The sequence below is a fragment of the Cherax quadricarinatus genome, chromosome 87, assembly GCF_038502225.1.
Source record: "Cherax quadricarinatus isolate ZL_2023a chromosome 87, ASM3850222v1, whole genome shotgun sequence".
Classification (NCBI taxonomy): Eukaryota; Metazoa; Arthropoda; class Malacostraca; order Decapoda; family Parastacidae; genus Cherax; species Cherax quadricarinatus.
Genome location: NC_091378.1, coordinates 92,229 through 112,500, shown reverse-complemented (window position 1 = coordinate 112,500; position 20,272 = coordinate 92,229). Strand labels below are relative to the sequence as shown.

General features: G+C 41.0%; 1 long non-coding RNA gene across 2 annotated transcripts in view; it reads left to right on the top strand.

Annotated features, from left to right (window-relative positions):
- Window positions 1–17,190, top strand: part of LOC138855262 (uncharacterized) — an 81,805-nt gene extending 64,615 nt beyond the window's left edge. Inside the window, exons 3-4 of one of the 2 annotated variants that reach the window (XR_011394455.1) lie at window positions 11,715–11,892; window positions 15,458–17,190. This is a non-coding gene — a long non-coding RNA (uncharacterized lncRNA). The remainder of the gene's footprint in view (window positions 1–11,714; window positions 11,893–15,457) is intronic. The other variant, XR_011394454.1, reaches the window with a different exon arrangement.
- The last annotated feature ends 3,082 nt before the right edge of the window (window positions 17,191–20,272 follow it).

Genomic DNA, 20,272 nt, shown 5'->3' with positions numbered 1-20,272 from the left:
CTAGTGAAGAGGCGGGGCCAGGAGCTTGGACTCGGCCCCTGCAACATCAACTAGGTGAGTACACACACACACACACACACACACACACACACACACACACACACACACACACACACACACACACACACACACACGCACACGCACGCACGCACCCAAGGGTAACAGGAATAATGAAAAAGCCAGGATGAGCCCATGGTTTACCCAAAGGTGCAGGGAGGCAAAAACCAAGTGTGCTAGGGAATGGAAGAAATATAGAAGGCAAAGGACCCAGGAGAATAAGGAGAACAGTCGTAGAGCCAGAAACGAATATGCACAGATAAGGGAGGCCCAAAGACAATATGAAAATGACATAGCAGCGAAAGCCAAATCTGACCCGAAACTGTTGTACAGCCACATCAGGAGGAAAACAACAGTCAAGGACCAGGTAATCAGGCTAAGGAAGGAAGGAGGAGAGACAACAAGAAATGACCGTGAAGTATGTGAAGAACTCAACAAGAGATTCAAAGAAGTGTTCACAGAGGAGACAGAAGGGACTCCAGAAAGACGGAGAGGTGGGGCACACCACCAAGTGCTGGACACAGTGCACACAACCGAGGAAGAAGTGAAGAGGCTTCTGAGTGAGCTAGATACCTCAAAGGCAATGGGGCCAGATAACATCTCCCCATGGGTATTGAGAGAGGGAGCAGAGGCGCTATGTGTACCCCTAACAACAATATTCAATGCATCTATCGAAACAGGGAGATTGCCTGAGGCATGGAAGACAGCAAATGTAGTCCCAATCTTTAAAAAAGGAGACAGACATGAAGCATTAAACTACAGACCAGTGTCACTGACATGTATAGTATGCAAAATCATGGAGAAGATTATCAGGAGAAGAGTGGTGGAACACCTAGAAAGGAACGATCTCATCAACAGCAGCCAACATGGTTTCAGGGACGGGAAATCCTGTGTCACAAACCTACTGGAGTTCTATGACATGGTGACAGCAGTAAGACAAGAGAGAGAGGGGTGGGTGGATTGCATTTTCTTGGACTGCAAGAAGGCGTTTGACACAGTTCCACACAAGAGATTGGTGCAAAAACTGGAGGACCAAGCAGGGATAACAGGGAAGGCACTACAATGGATCAGGGAATACTTGTCAGGAAGACAGCAGCGAGTCATGGTACGTGGCGAGGTGTCAGAGTGGGCACCTGTGACCAGCGGGGTCCCGCAGGGGTCAGTCCTAGGACCAGTGCTGTTTCTGGTATTTGTGAACGACATGACGGAAGGAATAGACTCTGAGGTGTCCCTGTTTGCAGATGACGTGAAGTTGATGAGAAGAATTCACTCGATCGAAGACCAGGCAGAACTACAAAGGGATCTGGACAGGCTGCAGACCTGGTGCAGCAATTGGCTCCTGGAGTTCAATCCCACCAAGTGCAAAGTCATGAAGATTGGGGAAGGGCAAAGAAGGCCGCAGACGGAGTACAGTCTAGGGGGTCAGAGACTACAAACCTCACTCAAGGAAAAAGATCTTGGGGTGAGTATAACACCAGGCACATCTCCTGAAGCGCACATCAACCAAATAACTGCTGCAGCATATGGGCGCCTAGCAAACCTCAGAACAGCATTCCGACATCTTAATAAGGAATCATTCAGGACCCTGTACACCGTGTACGTTAGGCCCATATTGGAGTATGCGGCACCAGTTTGGAACCCACACCTAGCCAAGCACGTGAAGAAACTAGAGAAAGTGCAAAGGTTTGCAACAAGACTAGTCCCAGAGCTAAGAGGTATGTCCTACGAGGAGAGGTTAAGGGAAATCAACCTGACGACACTGGAGGACAGGAGAGATAGGGGGGACATGATAACGACATACAAAATACTGAGAGGAATTGACAAGGTGGACAAAGACAGGATGTTCCAGAGATTGGACACAGTAACAAGGGGGCACAGTTGGAAGCTGAAGACACAGATGAATCACAGGGATGTTAGGAAGTACTTACTGACTGGCTTAATTGCAAAATCCGGGTCAACCCCTCGGAGATTGAAGCAATTAGCACACAAACTAAGCCAGGAAGCTTGAAACGGCTGCAACAGGCTTGCAGGCTGAAGGTGGTGAGAGAGGGTAAGCGGCTGGCTGGAGGTTCACCTTTGACCCTGCCGGCTACTCACAAACAGTCTTGTAACGTCTTGAATTACCCGTAAAAACTAAATCCACGCTCCACACCGCTGTCACCATTTATCAATGCTGTCCAATCATCATCTTTTGTCCCTGACGAGGATAAACCATCCACAGCATCGTTTGCTAAATTGGCAGCTTTTGGAGCAATTAAAGAACTAATGCCACCTGCTTCTGTGTGTGCTTATGAGGCTCATCCTCCAACTGTGACGATGGAACCACTTACAGCCGTACCTATCTCTCTGCTCTCTTAACACTGACTGACTGGCCGCCCACAGTACTCCCACATGATAGAAGTAGTCCACTATGGTGGGTTCAGCAGCAGTGGCAACCCACACTGGTTTACTGGTGAAACTTGGTGGGCACTGTGGGACACTCATTGGGCTACCTCATTCCCCTGAAATGAACATGGAACAAGAAACTTGTGTTACTTCCCTCCACTACCTATAATTCCATCTCAAGTGGACAGGTAGGGTTCGAGCATTACTAATAACCTGAGAATACAACTTTTAAGTTGATTCAGATTTACAGTGTTGGTGTGTTTTGGTATACAGTGGACCCCCGCCTTATGATATTAATCCATTCCTGAGAGCTCATCGTAAGCTGAAATTATCGTTAGCCGAATTAATTTTCCCCATAAGAAATAATGGAAATCAAATGAATCCGTTCCTGACACCCCAAAGTATGAAAAAATTGTTTTTTACCACATGAAATATTAATTTTAATACACACAAACTGAAGAAGACATGCACAATTACTACTCTACTCTACTGTTCCACAAGGCACAGTACTCGCTCCCATCTTGTTCCTCATCCTCATATCCGACATAGACAAGGATGTCAGCCACAGCACCGTGTCTTCCTTTGCAGATGACACCCGAATCTGCATGACAGTGTCTTCCATTGCAGACACTGCAAAGCTCCAGGCGGACATCAACCAAATCTTTCAGTGGGCTGCAGAAAACAATATGAAGTTCAACGATGAGAAATTTCAATTACTCAGATATGGTAAACATGAGGAAATTAAATCTTCATCAGAGTACAAAACAAATTCTGGCCACAAAATAGAGCGAAACACCAACGTCAAAGACCTGGGAGTGATCATGTCGGAGGATCTCACCTTCAAGGACCATAACATTGTATCAATCGCATCTGCTAGAAAAATGACAGGATGGATAATGAGAACCTTCAAAACTAGGGAGACCAAGCCCATGATGACACTCTTCAGGTCACTTGTTCTATCTAGGCTGGAATATTGCTGCACACTAACAGCACCTTTCAAGGCAGGTGAAATTGCCGACCTAGAAAATGTACAGAGAACTTTCACGGCGCGCATAACGGAGATAAAACACCTCAATTATTGGGAGCGCTTGAGGTTCCTAAACCTGTATTCCCTGGAACGCAGGCTGGAGAGATACATGATTATATACACCTGGAAAATCCTAGAGGGACTAGTACCGAACTTGCACACGAAAATCACTCACTACGAAAGCAAAAGACTTGGCAGACGATGCACCATCCCCCCAATGAAAAGCAGGGGTGTCACTAGCACGTTAAGAGACCATACAATAAGTGTCAGGGGCCCGAGACTGTTCAACTGCCTCCCAGCACACATAAGGGGGATTACCAACAGACCCCTGGCAGTCTTCAAGCTGGCACTGGACAAGCACCTAAAGTCAGTTCCGGATCAGCCGGGCTGTGCCTCGTACGTTGGTTTGCGTGCAGCCAGCAGCAACAGCCTGGTTGATCAGGCTCTGATCCACCAGGAGGCCTGGTCACAGACCGGGCCGCGGGGGCGTTGACCCCCGGAACTCTCTCCAGGTAAACTCCAGGTACTAAGAATAGAATACATGACACTTACCTTTATTGAAGATCTGGTGATTGATGGGATGGGAGGAGGGGAGTGTCGAACTTATTGTTTAGAAAGGGAATCCCCTTCCATTAGGACTTGAGGTAGCAAGTCTTTTTCTGGGGTTACTTCTCTTCTTCTTTTAGTGCCACTAGGACAACCTTGAGAGTCACTGGACCTCTGTCGCACAACAAATCTGTCCATAGAGCTCTGTACCTCCCATTCCTTTAAGACCTTCCTAAAATGGTCCATAAAATTGTCATTGTACAGGTTGCCAACACAGCTTGCAGTAGCTGTGTCAGGGTGATTTTCATCCGTAAAGGTTTGCAGTTCAACCCATTTTGCACACATTTCCTTAATCTCCTTTTTCAGTTCCATACTAATTCTCGCCCTTTTTACCACAGGGATGGCACTAGAAGCTTTCTTGGGGTCCTTGGTGACTTATTTTGCAGTTACAAGCACTAAGAACACTGGGATAATGTGAAATGTACCGAATGTATGCGTAGATGCAACCGCACTGGCTGGCTTGTAAACACTGGCGCTAAGGCCACACGTGGGACGCGTCCCAGACGAATCGTGTAAGGCGAGGCAAAATTTTTGCGTTCAAATGCTTCGTATGGCGGATTTGACGTAACGCAATGCGTTCGTAAGGCGAGGGTCCACTGTATTATTCTCTGTGTGATAACCAGAGAATGCCTCTTGATTGACTTTAAAGCTTTCAAAGCCGCTGTGTCTTAATGGAAGAATCACACGGCTTTCGGGTTAAGTAGTTATCAATTTGTCATTTTTATTGAAGAAATTAGAGCATTAGTTTCACAGCAATAACGTGATTTTTGTCTACTGATTGGATTCAGTTTGTGAATGCTGATATTTACTTGCATTAGAGACTTATGCCTCATTCTGTGCTATACCTTTTGCATACTACTACTACTATTACTACTACTAAAGTAGTTACTGTTAATACTGTCACCATTACTATGCTCTCCTGTCCCTAGGCATGTCCTGTGTTTTATCATTCTACTTGTGTAATTGAGTGATCAAAGTCCAAGGGCCACATCTTTAATAGAAGTGTCCTTGGTAAGTGCATTTGTCTATCCATTTCTTTACAAATTATTTTTCTCCAGTAATGCTATTCTACTGTTTGTTCCATTCATTTTCAATTCTTGCTATGCTGATGCTTATTTATATCCCTTGTTTATATCACTTATTCATGTTACCCCTTATTCTACACTGTTCCAGAGGGTGTAAGTCCACTGATCTAGTTTAAGGTATGATTGTACGATTTGTGTTTCTTGGACAGAAGCTATTGTTAAGAGGCAAACCTTGTAAATCCCGCTACAGCCTGGTTTTATTTGTTAAGTTGCTAATCTCCATGATTTTTCTGATTTCTTAGTTGCCAAATAATTTTGCTGAAAATTTTCATGTAATATAAGTTATGCTGTTGATCACCTATAGTCGCTATCAATTTTTATTTTCCTAAGTTTTTGTCCAGGTTCAACTTTCACCAACTTCAACATTGGTGGATCTTACTAAAAGTAAAGATCAGATTGTTAAAAGCTTGTGTATGCACTAATTTACTCTTTTTATCAACTCTTTAAATGTTCCATGGTAGAAATCCTGGAGAGATTTTTTAATCCTTTTGACAGATGTCTTTAGCCTTTTATAAGGCTATTTTACAGCTGTTTGTTTGGTAAAAAAAAAAGTCAGTCTATTGTAATTGTAAGTGAGCCCCACACATGTAAAGGAATTACTTATGCGTAACTTTGTCTGGGCTCTTTGTAACATGTGGGCATTTTTTTTTTATGTTGAAATATTGTCTCGGTGGAGGGGGGGAGTGTTAGTAAAAGTATTAGGTTTACAAATTATTATTTAAAAGATGTGGCATACACATTATTTTATTATTATCACACTGGCCGATTCCCACCAAGGCAGGGTGGCCCGAAAAAGAAAAACTTTCACCATCATTCGCTCTATCACTGCCTTGCCAGAAGGGTGCTTTACACTACGGTTTTTAAACTGCAATATTAACCCTTTGAGGGTCGACAGGCCCTCTCCGAAACTCGTTCTCAGGGTCGGCCAAATTTAAAAAAAAAAAAAATTGTTTTCTCTTATGAAAAGATAGAGAATCTTTTCCCGATCATAAAGACACCAAAAGTTTGAAATTTAATAGAAAACTTACGGAATTATGCTCTCGCAAAGTTAGCGGTCTCGGCGATGTTTACGCATCGGCGATTTTGCCCACTTTGAGCCCCATTTTCGGCCAATTTCACTGTACTAGTCGACAAAAAACATGAATATTTCGCTAGAACTCCATTTTTTCTATCGAATGGGTGCAAGAAACCACCCATTTATAAATTCAACTATCCAGTACAGTGGTCAGAATTTAGCAATTTTGCCAATTTCACACAAATTTCAAAAGATGCCAATTTCCGAATAGGGTCCAGAATAAACAAGAAAGACATTCCTGGCACTAAAATGACATTTCCTCTAGTCATTAGTCACGTCTTAAGGCCCCTCTTATATTCTTTTGCTTTCCACTTTGAATTTTTATTCTCACAAAAAATATAAGATTTACTGTTATGCAGACTACTGCATTAGTGTAAAAAATGGTATAAATATTATTGGTGCACTTGTGAAAGAATATTAGACTCACCAGTTGACCTGTATTGCACGCTTGGCACGATTTGTTTACTTTTGAAGTTTGGTAAAAATCGAACATTTCTGCTACTTTGAGCTCAATTTCAAGGCACCTTTCATTGTAAAACCAGTCAAAATCATCTCAATTTCTATAATATGTCTTCCATTCTATAAAATGAGACCAAGAAAACTAGAATACAACAATAAATACCATACGAAAATACACTGCAAAGTCGCTGATTTATTAAAAAAAAAATGGTCAAAGTTTTTTTTTTCTCATTATGCACTGTGTGCTGCAGGATTTTTTTTAGACTGTGCACACTGACCACATAGACCCATTCTTTCATATGAAGGCCTACCAGCTTTCTCCCACAAGATTTGAGGCCGCTAGAATTTATGAGTACTAGTACGTCAAAAACCCCTACGCGTAAGACGTACTAGTACGACCAAAACCCTCAAAGGGTTAACATCCCTCCTTCAGAGTGCAGGCACTGTACTTCCCATCTCCAGGACTCAAGTCCGGCCTGCCGGTTTCCCTGAACCCCTTCATAAATGTTACTTTGCTCACACTCCAACAGCACGTTAAGTATTAAAAACCATTTGTCTCCATTCACTCCTATCAAACACGCTCACGCATGCCTGCTGGAAGTCCAAGCCCCTCGCACACAAAACCTCCTTTACCCCATCCCTCCAACCTTTCCTAGGCCGACCCCTACCCCGCCTTCCTTCCACTACAGACTGATACACTCTTGAAGTCATTCTGTTTCGCTCCATTCTCCCTACATGTCCGAACCACCTCAACAACCCTTCCTCAGCCCTCTGGACAACAGTTTTGGTAATCCCGCACCTCCTCCTAACTTCCAAACTACGAATTCTCTGCATTATATTCACACCACACATTGCCCTCAGACATGACATCTCCACTGCCTCCAGCCTTCTCCTCGCTGCAACATTCATCACCCATGCTTCACACTCATATAAGAGTGTTGGTAAAACTATACTCTCATACATATCCCTCTTTGCTTCCAAGAACAAAGTTCTTTGTCTCCACAGACTCCTAAGTGCACCACTCACCCTTTTCCCCTCATCAATTCTATGATTCACCTCATCTTTCATAGACCCATCCGCTGACACGTCCACTCCCAAATATCTGAATACACTCACCTCCTCCATACTCTCTCCTTCCAATCTGATATCCAATCTTTCATCACCTAATCTTTTTGTTATCCTCATAACCTTACTCTTTCCTGTATTCACTTTTAATTTTTTTCTTTTGCATACCCTACCAAATTCATCCACCAATCTCTGCAACTTCTCTTCAGAATCTCCCAAGAGCACAGTGTCATCAGCAAAGAGCAACTGTGACAACTCCCACTTTGTGTGTGATTCTTTATCTTTTAACTCCACGCCTCTTGCCAAGACCCTCGCATTTACTTCTCTTACAACCCCATCTATAAATATATTAAACAACCACGGTGACATCACACATCCTTGTCTAAGGCCTACTTTTACTGGGAAATAATTTCCCTCTTTCCTACATAATCTAACTTGAGCCTCACTATCCTCGTAAAAACTCTTCACTGCTTTCAGTAACCTACCTCCTACACCATACACCTGCAACATCTGCCACATTGCCCCCCTATCCACCCTGTCATACGCCTTTTCCAAATCCATAAATGCCACAAAGACCTCTTTAGCCTTATCTAAATACTGTTCACTTATATGTTTCACTGTAAACACCTGGTCCACACACCCCCTACCTTTCCTAAAGCCTCCTTGTTCATCTGCTATCCTATTCTCTGTCTTACTCTTAATTCTTTCAATAATAACTCTACCATACACTTTACCAGGTATACTCAGCCGACTTATCCCCCTAAAATTTTTGCACTCTCCTTTGCCCCCTTTGCCTTTATACAAAGGAACTATGCATGCTCTCTGCCAATCCCTAGGTACCTTACCCTCTTCCATACATTTATTAAATAATTGCACCAACCACTCCAAAACTATATCCCCACCTGCTTTTAACATTTCTATCTTTACCCCATCAATCCCGGCTGCCTTACCCCCTTTCATTTTACCTACTGCCTCACGAACTTCCCCCACACTCATAACTGGCTCTTCCTCACTCCTACAAGATGTTACTCCTCCTTGCCCTATACACGAAATCACAGCTTCCCTATCTTCATCAACATTTAACAATTCCTCAAAATATTCCCTCCATCTTCCCAATACCTCTAACTCTCCATTTAATAACTCTCCTCTCCTATTTTTAACTGACAAATCCATTTGTTCTCTAAGCTTCCTTAACTTGTTAATCTCACTCCAAAACTTTTTCTTATTTTCAACAAAATTTGTTGATAACATCTCACCCACTCTCTCATTTGCTCTCTTTTTACATTGCTTCACCACTCTCTTAACCTCTCTCTTTTTATCCATATACTCTTCCCTCCTTGCATCACTTCTACTTTGTAAAAACTTCTCATGTGCTAACTTTTTCTCCCTTACTACTCTCTTTACATCATCATTCCACCAATTGCTCCTCTTCCCTCCTGCACCCACTTTCCTGTAACCACAAACTTCTGCTGAACACTCTAACACGACATTTTTAAACCTACCCCATACCTCTTCGGCCCCATTGCCTATGCTCTCATTAGCCCATCTATCCTCCAATAGCTGTTTATATCTTACCCTAACTGCCTCCTCTTTTAGTTTATAAACCTTCACCTCTCTCTTCCCTGATGCTTCTATTCTCCTTGTATCCCATCTACCTTTTACTCTCAGTGTAGCTACAACTAGAAAGTGATCTGATATATCTGTGGCCCCTCTATAAATATGTACATCCTGAAGTCTACTCAACAGTCTTTTATCTACCAATACATAATCCAACAAACTACTGTCATTTCGCCCTACATCATATCTTGTATACTTATTTATCCTCTTTTTCTTAAAATATGTATTACCTATAACTAAACCCCTTTCTATACAAAGTTCAATCAAAGGGCTCCCATTATCATTTACACCTGGCACCCCAAACTTACCTACCACACCCTCTCATCCGCTGACACATCCACTTCCAAATATCTGAATACACTCGCCTCCTCCATACTCTCTCCTTCCAATCTGATATCCAATCTTTCATCACCTAATCTTTTTGTTATCCTCGTAACCTTACTCTTTCATGTATTCACTTTTAATTTTCTTCTTTTGCATACCCTACCAAATTCATCCACCAATCTCTGCAACTTCTCTTCAGAATCTCCCAAGAGCACAGTGTCATCAGCAAAGAGCAACTGTGACAACTCCCACTTTGTGTGATTCTTTATCTTTTAACTCCACGCCTCTTGCCAAGACCCTCGCATTTACATCTCTTACAACCCCATCTGTAAATATATTAAACAATATTAAAAACTGCATAAAATGCAGCTGATTCTATAAAACTATTGAAAATAAATAAATTTAATATTACTATTTGGGATTACGAAAACTGTTGTCCAGAGGGCTGAGGAAGGGTTGTTGAGGTGGTTCGGACATGTAGAGAGAATGGAGCGAAACAGAATGACTTCAAGAGTGTATCAGTCTGTAGTGGAAGGAAGGCGGGGTAGGGGTCGGCCTAGGAAAGGTTGGAGGGAGGGGGTAAAGGAGGTTTTGTGTGCGAGGGGCTTGGACTTCCAGCAGGCATGCGTGAGCGTGTTTGATAGGAGTGAATGGAGACAAATGGTTTTTAATACTTGACGTGCTGTTGGAGTGTGAGCAAAGTAACATTTATGAAGGGGTTCAGGGAAACCAGCAGGCCGGACTCGAGTCCTGGAGATGGGAAGTACAGTGCCTGCACTCTGAAGGAGGGGTGTTAATGTTGCAGTTTAAAAACTGTAGTGTAAAGCACCCTTCTGGCAAGACAGTGATGGAGTGAATGATGGTGAAAGTTTTTCTTTTTCGGGCCACCCTGCCTTGGTGGGAATTGGCCAGTGTGATAATAAAAATAATAAATAAATTAGTAATACATATTTTATGAAAAAGAGGATAAATAAATATACAAGGTATGATATAGCACATGATAATTTTTTGTAATGGTTTAGGGTTATCAGAGAAATAAATGAGAGGGCTGATGAGGGGTTCAGATGGTTGGGGCATTTATAGAGGATGGAGCTGAATAGGATGACAATGAGGGATAAGGGTCATGCCTGGAACTGGGGGGGATGTAATTGAGATTTTGACTGCTAGGGGCTTGAACACCCAATAGGTTTGTGTGAGTGTGTTAAATTGAAGTGAGTGGAGACAAGTGGAATTTTTGTCTTGATGTTGTTGGAGCGAGTGCAGTGTAACATTTATGCAGGGATTTAGGAAATGGGTCAGCCAGACTTTTTTCCAGGAGGTGAAGCACAGTGCCTGCACTCTGTAAGAGAGGAAGGTTTAGCAGGTCATGCCTGGATTTAGAAACGAAAAGAAATAATAAGCCCACATGATCCCTGGTAAAGGGAAGGAAAATTGCAAAAGGGGGTTAATTACCTTAATTATTTAATAGCTGCCATCACCTACTCTAACTAGATGAAATCAAAAGGGATAATGAGTTTTAATAGAAAGAACATAAATAGCAATGGGCCCAAACAGGAAAGACCAAACAGTAGTCTTGTTACAGATGGTTAACATAATTAGTGATCACAGTTTATGGGTCTGAAAGGAGTGGTTCTTAGTCTAGAAAGCAGTAGGCATTCTATTAAGTTATTGACTCCAGGGAATTTTCTCTTCTTAACTCAAAAGAAGAAAGTTAAAGCTCCTTTATAAATTTAAATTTTTACTGACGAAGAACAGACCTGGCCCAGGGCTGGGCTGCAGGAGTAGGAAACAATTAAAACTCACCATAGACTGAGCAGAGATTTGTAAGAAAGATTGTTAATGCAGTTGGTTCATTTTGATATCTTTTTCTTCATGGTTCTATCTGACAATTAGATGCATTATATGAAGTTCAGCATATTTGATGGTGGCCTGTGTGTTTTATCAAGTAAATGTACGCAGTTGTTTCTTAGGAATTCAGATTTCTGTAAACATTTTGTATTTCTTTTTCTTGCAGGTAAGACGTGTGATGCATCTCTCATCTGAACCAGAGAAAGTCACACATGGTAATATAAAGTAGCAAATACAGCATGCATAGCACACACGTATGTTGTGCTAGATCAACCAGGCTGTGATGGATGTATGGAGCAGTGGGCCTCTAGCAGCAACAGCCTGGTTGACCAGGCAAATGCCAGGTGAGTCTGGCCCATGGCTGGCCTCCAAGAGTAGTAAGACTTGAAACTCATCAATGGAGTCCTGTAGGATTCCTTTGTTTTAACAGGACCAGTGTAGTGAGCTATAAGCTGGGCAGCCCAGCTTATAGGGCATTTGTGGTAGAGATACCTTTACCTTTGATATACTTTTGAAGAGTTTCGAGAGTTTATCTACTCTCTGAGCCCGGCAATGGGCCAGGCTCGTCTGGTGCTTGCCTGGTCAACTAGGCTGTTGCTGCTGGAGGGAGCATAACTTTGAAACCTTTACAGTTTCCCTGTAGTGGGATCGAGCCCTGCTGACTGTGATCTTTCTCTGTATATACCCGCCTGTTTCTGCGTGGTGTACCGATATAAAAACCACTTGTGAGGTCAGAACATAAACGGGGAGATTGAAATAGCTTGAATCTATGCTTGAGGCTTGCTGATGTGCCCAGATTGGGAAGAGACATGGCTTGTACACCACGCTGCTCAGCCTGTAGGACATTTATGGCCAAGTGGTAGAGAGCCTCACTTGGGAACCTTGCCAGTTTTCCTGTAGTGGGATTGAGCCTGGCTGACTGCAATCTTTCTCTGTATATACCTGCCTGTTCCTGCATGGTGCAGTGGTACCTTGACTTATGAGTTTTCAGTAATGAGCCATTGCTCAGTCGATTTTTTGCTTTGAGTTGCAAGCCAAAATCGGAGTTACAAGCAAGATTACTAAGAATGACATTTGGCAAGAACCCAGGCCTAAATGGCACAACAGAAGGTGGTTTTGGGACTTGGTACTTATAAAACAATGCTATTGCAATGTTCTCACTGGAGGTAATCATGTAATTATCCTTCCTTCCTTTACAAAAAATGAAGTTGCCAAGTTTTTGACATTTGCAAAATATCTTACCCTTTACTCCCACACGAATCCCAAAATATTTGGAATATTTCCAATATTCCACAAGCCAATTGTAAAACAATAATTTTTTTATGATTCATGTCATTATTATTGCATTTACTTTAATAATAAATGGTGGGCTTCACGAAATAAGTCAATAACTTCCAAGATATTCATATATCACTGCACTAGTGATCTAGTGCAGTTAGCCTCTCAAAAACTGTTTTCTGTTACCGGACTGGTCCTGGACACTCGCCATATTATGGCCTATTTTATTCATTCTAGAGTATGTATCATATTCTGTGTTACCTAGAGATTATTATGTATATTAGATCAGTTCTGATAGATAAATAAGCCATAGAGTTGATATTAGCATTATATTGCAGTATTTTCTCCTGCCCTTGGGGTGAGTTTTTGGGGGGCTGAAACGGATTAATGGCATTTCATTTAATTTCAATGAGGAAAATTGGCTTGAGATACGAGCAGATTGAGTTATGAGCTCGGTCATGGAATGAATCAAACTCATAGGTCAAGGTACCACTGTATATATACACCTACCATCCGACTTACGACCTGCTCGACATACGACCATTCGACTTACGACCATGTTTACTATGCCAAATTTCTAGGAAATAAACAACTGTATGTTGTACACAGTGTTTATCCTAAACCTTTCAGTATAAAATACAGTACTAACAGCATAAAAAGTAAAGTAAAAAATGAAATACCAAAATAAAACAATAAAATAAGCTCATTTCAAAAATGTGATGCTGATATTCAGTAGTAAGGTTAACCGACTTATGTCCATTTCAACTTACGACCAGTTTGTCGGAACCGAACTCGGTCGTAAGTTGGATGGTACCCGTACAGTGAACCCTCGGGTAAAGGCATTAATCTGTTCCAGAGAGCTTGCCTTTAACAGATTTTGCTTTTAGCCGAATTAATTTTCCTCATGAGAAATAATGGAAATCCAATTAATCCGTTTCAGACAGCCAAAAGTATTAACAAAAAATATTTTTTTTAAAGATTAAATGTAGATATACATACAGAAAACAGTGACAAATAAATATAAAGCACTAATAAAATGGATAAATGAACATTTAACATCACACTTGCCTTTATTGACTTATCTTTACTGACTCGACTTGTTGGTGTATGAGAGACACGGAGGAGGCAAAAGGAAGACAAGTTTATTATGCTTCAATATGATGCTAATATCATCTCTAGGGCTTATTTATCTATCACATTTCATCTAATATGACAGGAATAAGGGTGAGAATTACTATGGATATGAAGAAAGAGATCATTGCTAAGTATGAAAGTGGAGTGCGTGTCTCCGAGCTGGCCAGGTTGTATAGTAAACCCCAATCAACCATCACTTCTATTGTGGCCAAGAAAATGGCAATCAAGGAAGCTGTTCTTGCCAAAGATGCAACTTTGCTTTCGAAACAGAGATCGCAAGTGATAGAAGATGTTAAGAGACTGTTATTGGTGTGGATAAACGAGAAACAGATAGCATCTCTCAAGCAATCATATGTGAAAAGGCTAGGAAGTTGCATGAGGATTTAATTCGAAAAATGCCTGCAACTAGTGGTGATGTGAGTGAATTTTAAGCCAGCAGAGGTTGGTTTGAGAGATTTAAGAATTGTAGTGGCATACATAGTGTGATAAGGCATGGTGAGGCTGCCAGTTCGGACCACAAAGCAGCTGAAAAATGTGTGCAGGAATTCAAGGAGTACATAGAGGCTGAAGGATTGAAACCTGAACAAGTGTTTGTGACGAAACAGGCCTGTTTTGAAAGAAAATGCCAAGCAGGACCTACATTACTGAGGAGGAAAAGGCACTCCCAGGACATAAGCCTATGAAAGACAGGTTTACTCTGTTGATGTGTGCCAATGCTAGTGGTGATTGCAAAGTGAAGCCTTTATTGGTGTATCACTCTGAAACTCCCAGAGCGTTCAGGCAAAAGAATATCCTCAAGGCTAATTCAGAGTGAGCTGAGCTCATGACGTAGATCTACGGTTTGGACCCTGAACGTAAAGCCGTAGATCTATGTGACGGACCCTCAAAGGGTTAACCAGCCTCCTGGGTAGCTAGCTAAATTCTTGACCATTTAGTCCACTTCGCCACCATGCTTCAAACGTTAGGTGTCCAGACACTGGACATGCCACTTCTGATGTGATCACATTTGTGGTTGTGGATAGGTACAGGAACTAATTGCATTCTCCTAATTTCACGCTAGTGTAGTTTGTTGCCCACGCCTGTGTTGTTTCTTGCCCACATCGGTGTAGTTTGTTGCCCATGCCTGTGTTGTTTGTTGCTACCACCTGTGTTGTTTGTTGCCTGTGCCTGTGTTGTTTGTTGCCCACGTCTGTAGTTTGTTGCCCATGCCTGTGTAACATGTTGTCCACACCCGTGTAGCATGTTGTGCATACCCATGTAGTGTGTTGTCCACACCTGTGTAGTGTGTTTCCCATGCCTGTGTAGTGCATTTCCCACTCCTGTGTAGTGCATTTCCCACTCCTGTGTAGTGCATTTCCCACTCCTGTGTAATGTGTTTCCCACACCTGTGTAGTGTTTCCTACACCTGTGTATTGTGTTTCCATCAAATTTCATATTTATTAAAATCATTGTTTCAGTAAAGTTGATGTAATATTCAAGTGGTACATTTCTTTGCAGCTACCCTGTGCTTCTTGCTGAATCTCAACAAAGTCAACTAACACTAAGCCGCATACAACCCAGGGAATTGTTGTTTAACATTTATTGCAAAGTGTCCATACTTAATAGAGAGAACTGCAAGTCAGTTAAACACTAGTTTCCTCATAGCAAGTAAACTACTTACCATGGAGTATAATGCAGGTTAGTTATATTTTCCTCCATGTAACATTTTCTTTATGAAAGATGACCATGTGCATCATTTAGTTAAATACTTCCTGAGGTATATTTATATTTGCTTGGAAAAAGTGACAAGGTTTGCTTTTGTTTATGAATAGACATGGGAAAGTAAATACAGCACTTCTCATTTGGCCAGAAATCACCCAGAAGATTTTATTGTGATATTTGTATATAACGTTGGGCATTATAGAACATTTGATTTATATGACCAGCTGAGATTAAGAACAAATATCACAATATTGTGATGGGAATACTTGACAGTTGTCTGTTAATTTGGTGAGGAAACTTTAAAAGATGTTTCATCATCTGAAGTTTCCTCTTCAGATTTCTAGTTGTAAATTTTGAGGAATTTAATTGTGGCTGTGGTGGAGGAATCACTTAGGATAGTTTAAACCACCAAAAATGCAACAATTTTAATATCACCTTTGACATCAGTGGTATGCAATAGCTCATTAATGTAATGATACTTGTCTGGTACAGCAAAACCATGGAATCTTTGTCCAGAGGTTATCTTACCCTATTGATAACCTCTCGCCCAACTGTTGGGTATGACCTGCTTTCTGTAGTGGGTCCCACCCACTTATGATGATGCCTTCAACTTCTGGCCTCGCTTGTAGTTTCAGTATATGTGTACATCTTCCTTGCCTCTGCTTCAGATTAATCAAGGCTTAGGGACTGAACACCTATTAAGGCTGAGGGTCTGATTATCTTGTCTTCTACTGGTTTCAGTACATTATCTCGGTGTTGACTGGCAAATCATCATCATCTTGTAGAAGATATGCAGGAGTTGCACATGTGCTTTATTTATCAGCTTATCGGTATTGTATACCATTAACATAAACTAGTTCTCTCTTCAGTCTCTAGACAGTGCCTGAGGTGCATCTTTGTAGGCAGTGAATTGTAACTCCTAAGTGCCAGGCTTCAGTGGTGATATTGCTTATTTCTTCAAGCATGATTTAGTTCATTCTTTGGTGATAAGTCTTTATTGGCATTGTCTTTGTGGCATTGTAGGGGAGGACCCTTATAGTGCAGTTCCCAAATGAGACCTCTGTGTTCTCTGCTGGGCTTTGCGCAGTCCTTTCTGTATGGCCTATTAGAACTTAGTACAGTGGAACCTCTACTTGCGAGTGCATCCACGTGCAAGTTTTTCCAAATATGAGTAGTTGAGCGGTCAATTTTTTCCTTCCATGTGCGAGCAAAATTTCCATAAGCGAGCAGGCCTCAAGGGAGGTTCCTTGACGCTGGTGAGGGGCTCTTGCTCTTGATCTAAGGAATTGGATCTCATTTGTTTGTTTGACTATCTTATTGAAACTTGGACAATGTATGATGGAAAGATGCTTCTTAACGTACACCAAAAATGAAAGAAATCGGACCATAATTAATGGAGTTCACTTCTTTAGCAGTATTTTTGTATGGTTTTTGTGGTTGTATTCTCGTTTTTTTGGTTGTATTCTCGTTTTTTTGGTCTCGTTTGATAGAATGGAAGATATATTACAGAAATAGATATTTTTATTGGTTTCATGACAAAAAGTACCTTGAAATTGAGCTCAAAATAGCAGAAATGTTGTGAATGGGTTGACATTATTTATACCATTTTTACAATAATGCAGTAGTCTGCATAACAGTAAATCTTCTATTTTTTGTGTGAATAAAAATTACAAATTATTTATATTGTAATAATAATAATAATAATAATAATAATAATAATACATATAATAATAGTATAATATAATACAGTGGAACCTTGGCTTACGAATTTAATCCATTCCATGACCTTGTTCATATCCTGATTTGTTCGTACGCTGAGTCAGTTTTCCTCATTTAAATTAATTGAAATACAATTAATTCGTTCCAGCCTCTCAGGAGTCATGACAAAATAATGCTTACGTCAACTCTACGGCTTAGTTATCTATCACAATTCATCTAATATGGCATAATAAACAATATTAATAACATAGAAACATGATATCTACTCTAGAATGAATAAAATAGGCCATAATATGGCAAGTAATGGTAATGCCGGCAGCGGCAGAAAGCATCTGCCATTTACTCTCCCACTCTAGTATCTTCCCAGTCCAAAACCCCCCACCTAGCTTGTGTTTATCTTTGATTAGTGTTGAGGTTGTCACATATGTAACCACAGGTGTGGGCAAGACAGATGTATATATAGGTGAAGACATGATCACATGACAGTGGTGGTGGTGGTGGCCAGCTGCCTCATTCTATGCTGCTGCCTTTTTCGTTTCTCTAGGTTTTTTCATAGTTTCTAATCGCTTCCTGAGCTTCTTGCTGATTGTACTCGAATACTGTCTCTTTGGGCAAGGCATTGTGTAAGAAATTTGTAAAATCTAAGACAAAATTACACATCCTAAGGGTCTGCTGTGGTCACTCAGAGCAGGACACCTCCCCTTCCTTTTGACCCTTGGTTAGCACTGAGATAGCCTTGGTCTAGCAGTACCTACAGCTACCCAGAAGGTTACCAATTTGTATTTTGAAGCATTTGGCACAAAAATATGAAAAAAAAATATGAAAAATGTCTAAAAATGACAACATATTATTATTATTTAATGCTAAAGTGGGTAAAAATGTTGTGGAGGGAATAGTAGGTAAATTTGGGGTGCCAGGGGTAAAAGAAAATGGGGAGCCTTTAACCCTTTGAGGGTCGACAGGCCCTCTCCGAAACTCGTTCTCAGGGTCGGCCAAATTTCAAAAAAAAAAAAAAAATTTCTTATGAAAAAATAGAGTATTTTTTTCTAAACATTATAGGCTAAACAAAAAAATTTTAACGTCAATACTTACCGAGATATGGAGGTGTGAAATTTGCCAAAATTGAACAACATATGGTAACATCGCCGACTGCCGTCACCCGGTATTTTTCTATTTACTTTTTTATGTACTATTTTCAATTATTTTTCAATTTTTCTTTTTCTGAGTAACTTTTATGGCCTCTGAGGCCAACATGATCAGTATTTTGTAAGTTATTTCTTTTTCAATACTACACAATAAGGGCGTAAACACTGTTGTCATTATTTTGTTTACAGAAAATATTTACACAAACAAACGATATGAAATGTTGTTTATTACTATTTTTCTATATTTTATATACACATATACAGTCACAGGGAATGTTTCTAGAAGTTCTGCAGCCTGTGGAAGTCTTTGAAACATGGTGTCATGCACAGTGGAGTTTTGCACTCCTCACACATAAAACGAGTGTCTCTGCGTTGTTGTGTGCGTTTTTTTGTATGTGCACAGACGTAACACCTCTTCTGAGCCTTTTTCTTCAAAGCAGTAGCAGGCAGTTTTACCAGGAAGTGATCACCATGCTTCAGACGAGCAGGTAGTTGTTGATAATTTGGTGGGCGGTCAATTGCAGGTGCTGTTCCTTGGTACTTGAATACTATTTGTCTGATGACAGACAAACAGAATTTGCCGTACTGTGGTTTGTTTCTGGTGCTCATCTTATACATATTATAAGCATTGAGCATGGAAATGTCCAGAAGATGGAAAAACAGTTTGATGTACCACTTATAACTCTTGCGAACACAATCAGCAAACCCAATCTGCATGTCACATTTGTCCACTGAACTCATGTTGAAGGTGTAATCAATCACAGCTGCAGGTTTTAGAATGGGTTCATTTCTCTCTCTATGCTGCCTGCCACTGTTTGCCATTTCATTAGGGTGAATTGATGACAACAGTGTGACATCTCGTTTGTCATGCCACCGAAATGCCATGATGTCATTGGCAGCAAACGCCTGCACCTCGCCTCTACGAGTGCCAGCGTCAAACCTGGGCATATGTTTTCGATTTGCACGCACTGTGCCACACACATCTGTCATGTTCACTCGCAAAAAATCACTGAGTGAGGGGCTTGTGTACCAGTTATCTGTATATAATATATGCCCCTTACCAAGGTATGGTTCTATCATTGTTCGAACCACATCACCTGAGATGCCCAATAACTTCCTGGTATTTTGCAATGTATAACTTCCAGTGTACACAATAATATCCAATACCAGACCACTGTAACAATCACAAAGCACAAACAACTTTATACCAAAGCGTTTCCTCTTGCTTGGTATGTACTGCTTGAAAGAGAGTCTTCCTTTGAACAGAATCAAAGACTCGTCAATTACAAGCTTCCTGAAGGGATAAAAATGCATACTGAATTTCTGTTTCAGATACACAAACACATTCCTAATCTTATATAACCTGTCAGTTCTGTCAGGCCTGGTTTTATCTGAGAAGTGAAGCATACGTAACATTAGCACAAATCGATTCACTGGCATTATATCACTGAAACCTGGTGTTGCAATCAGGGGGTCTGTTGACCAGTATGATTTCACTTTGTGCTTATACACATGTGGCATAAGCATTATTGTGGCAAAGAAAAGATACATCTCAGCCACAGTTGCCTCCTTCCACTGGTGTAGACGTGATTTTGGTGAAAGTAATGTGTTTGCCATGGTGTACTCGTAGTATGTGCTGCTTTCCATGACAATACTTTTCATCAGTGGTTCGTCAAAGAATAACTCGAAACATTCCAGTTTAGTGGCATTGTTCCCAAGTGCACAAGATGGCCGTATTCCACTTTGG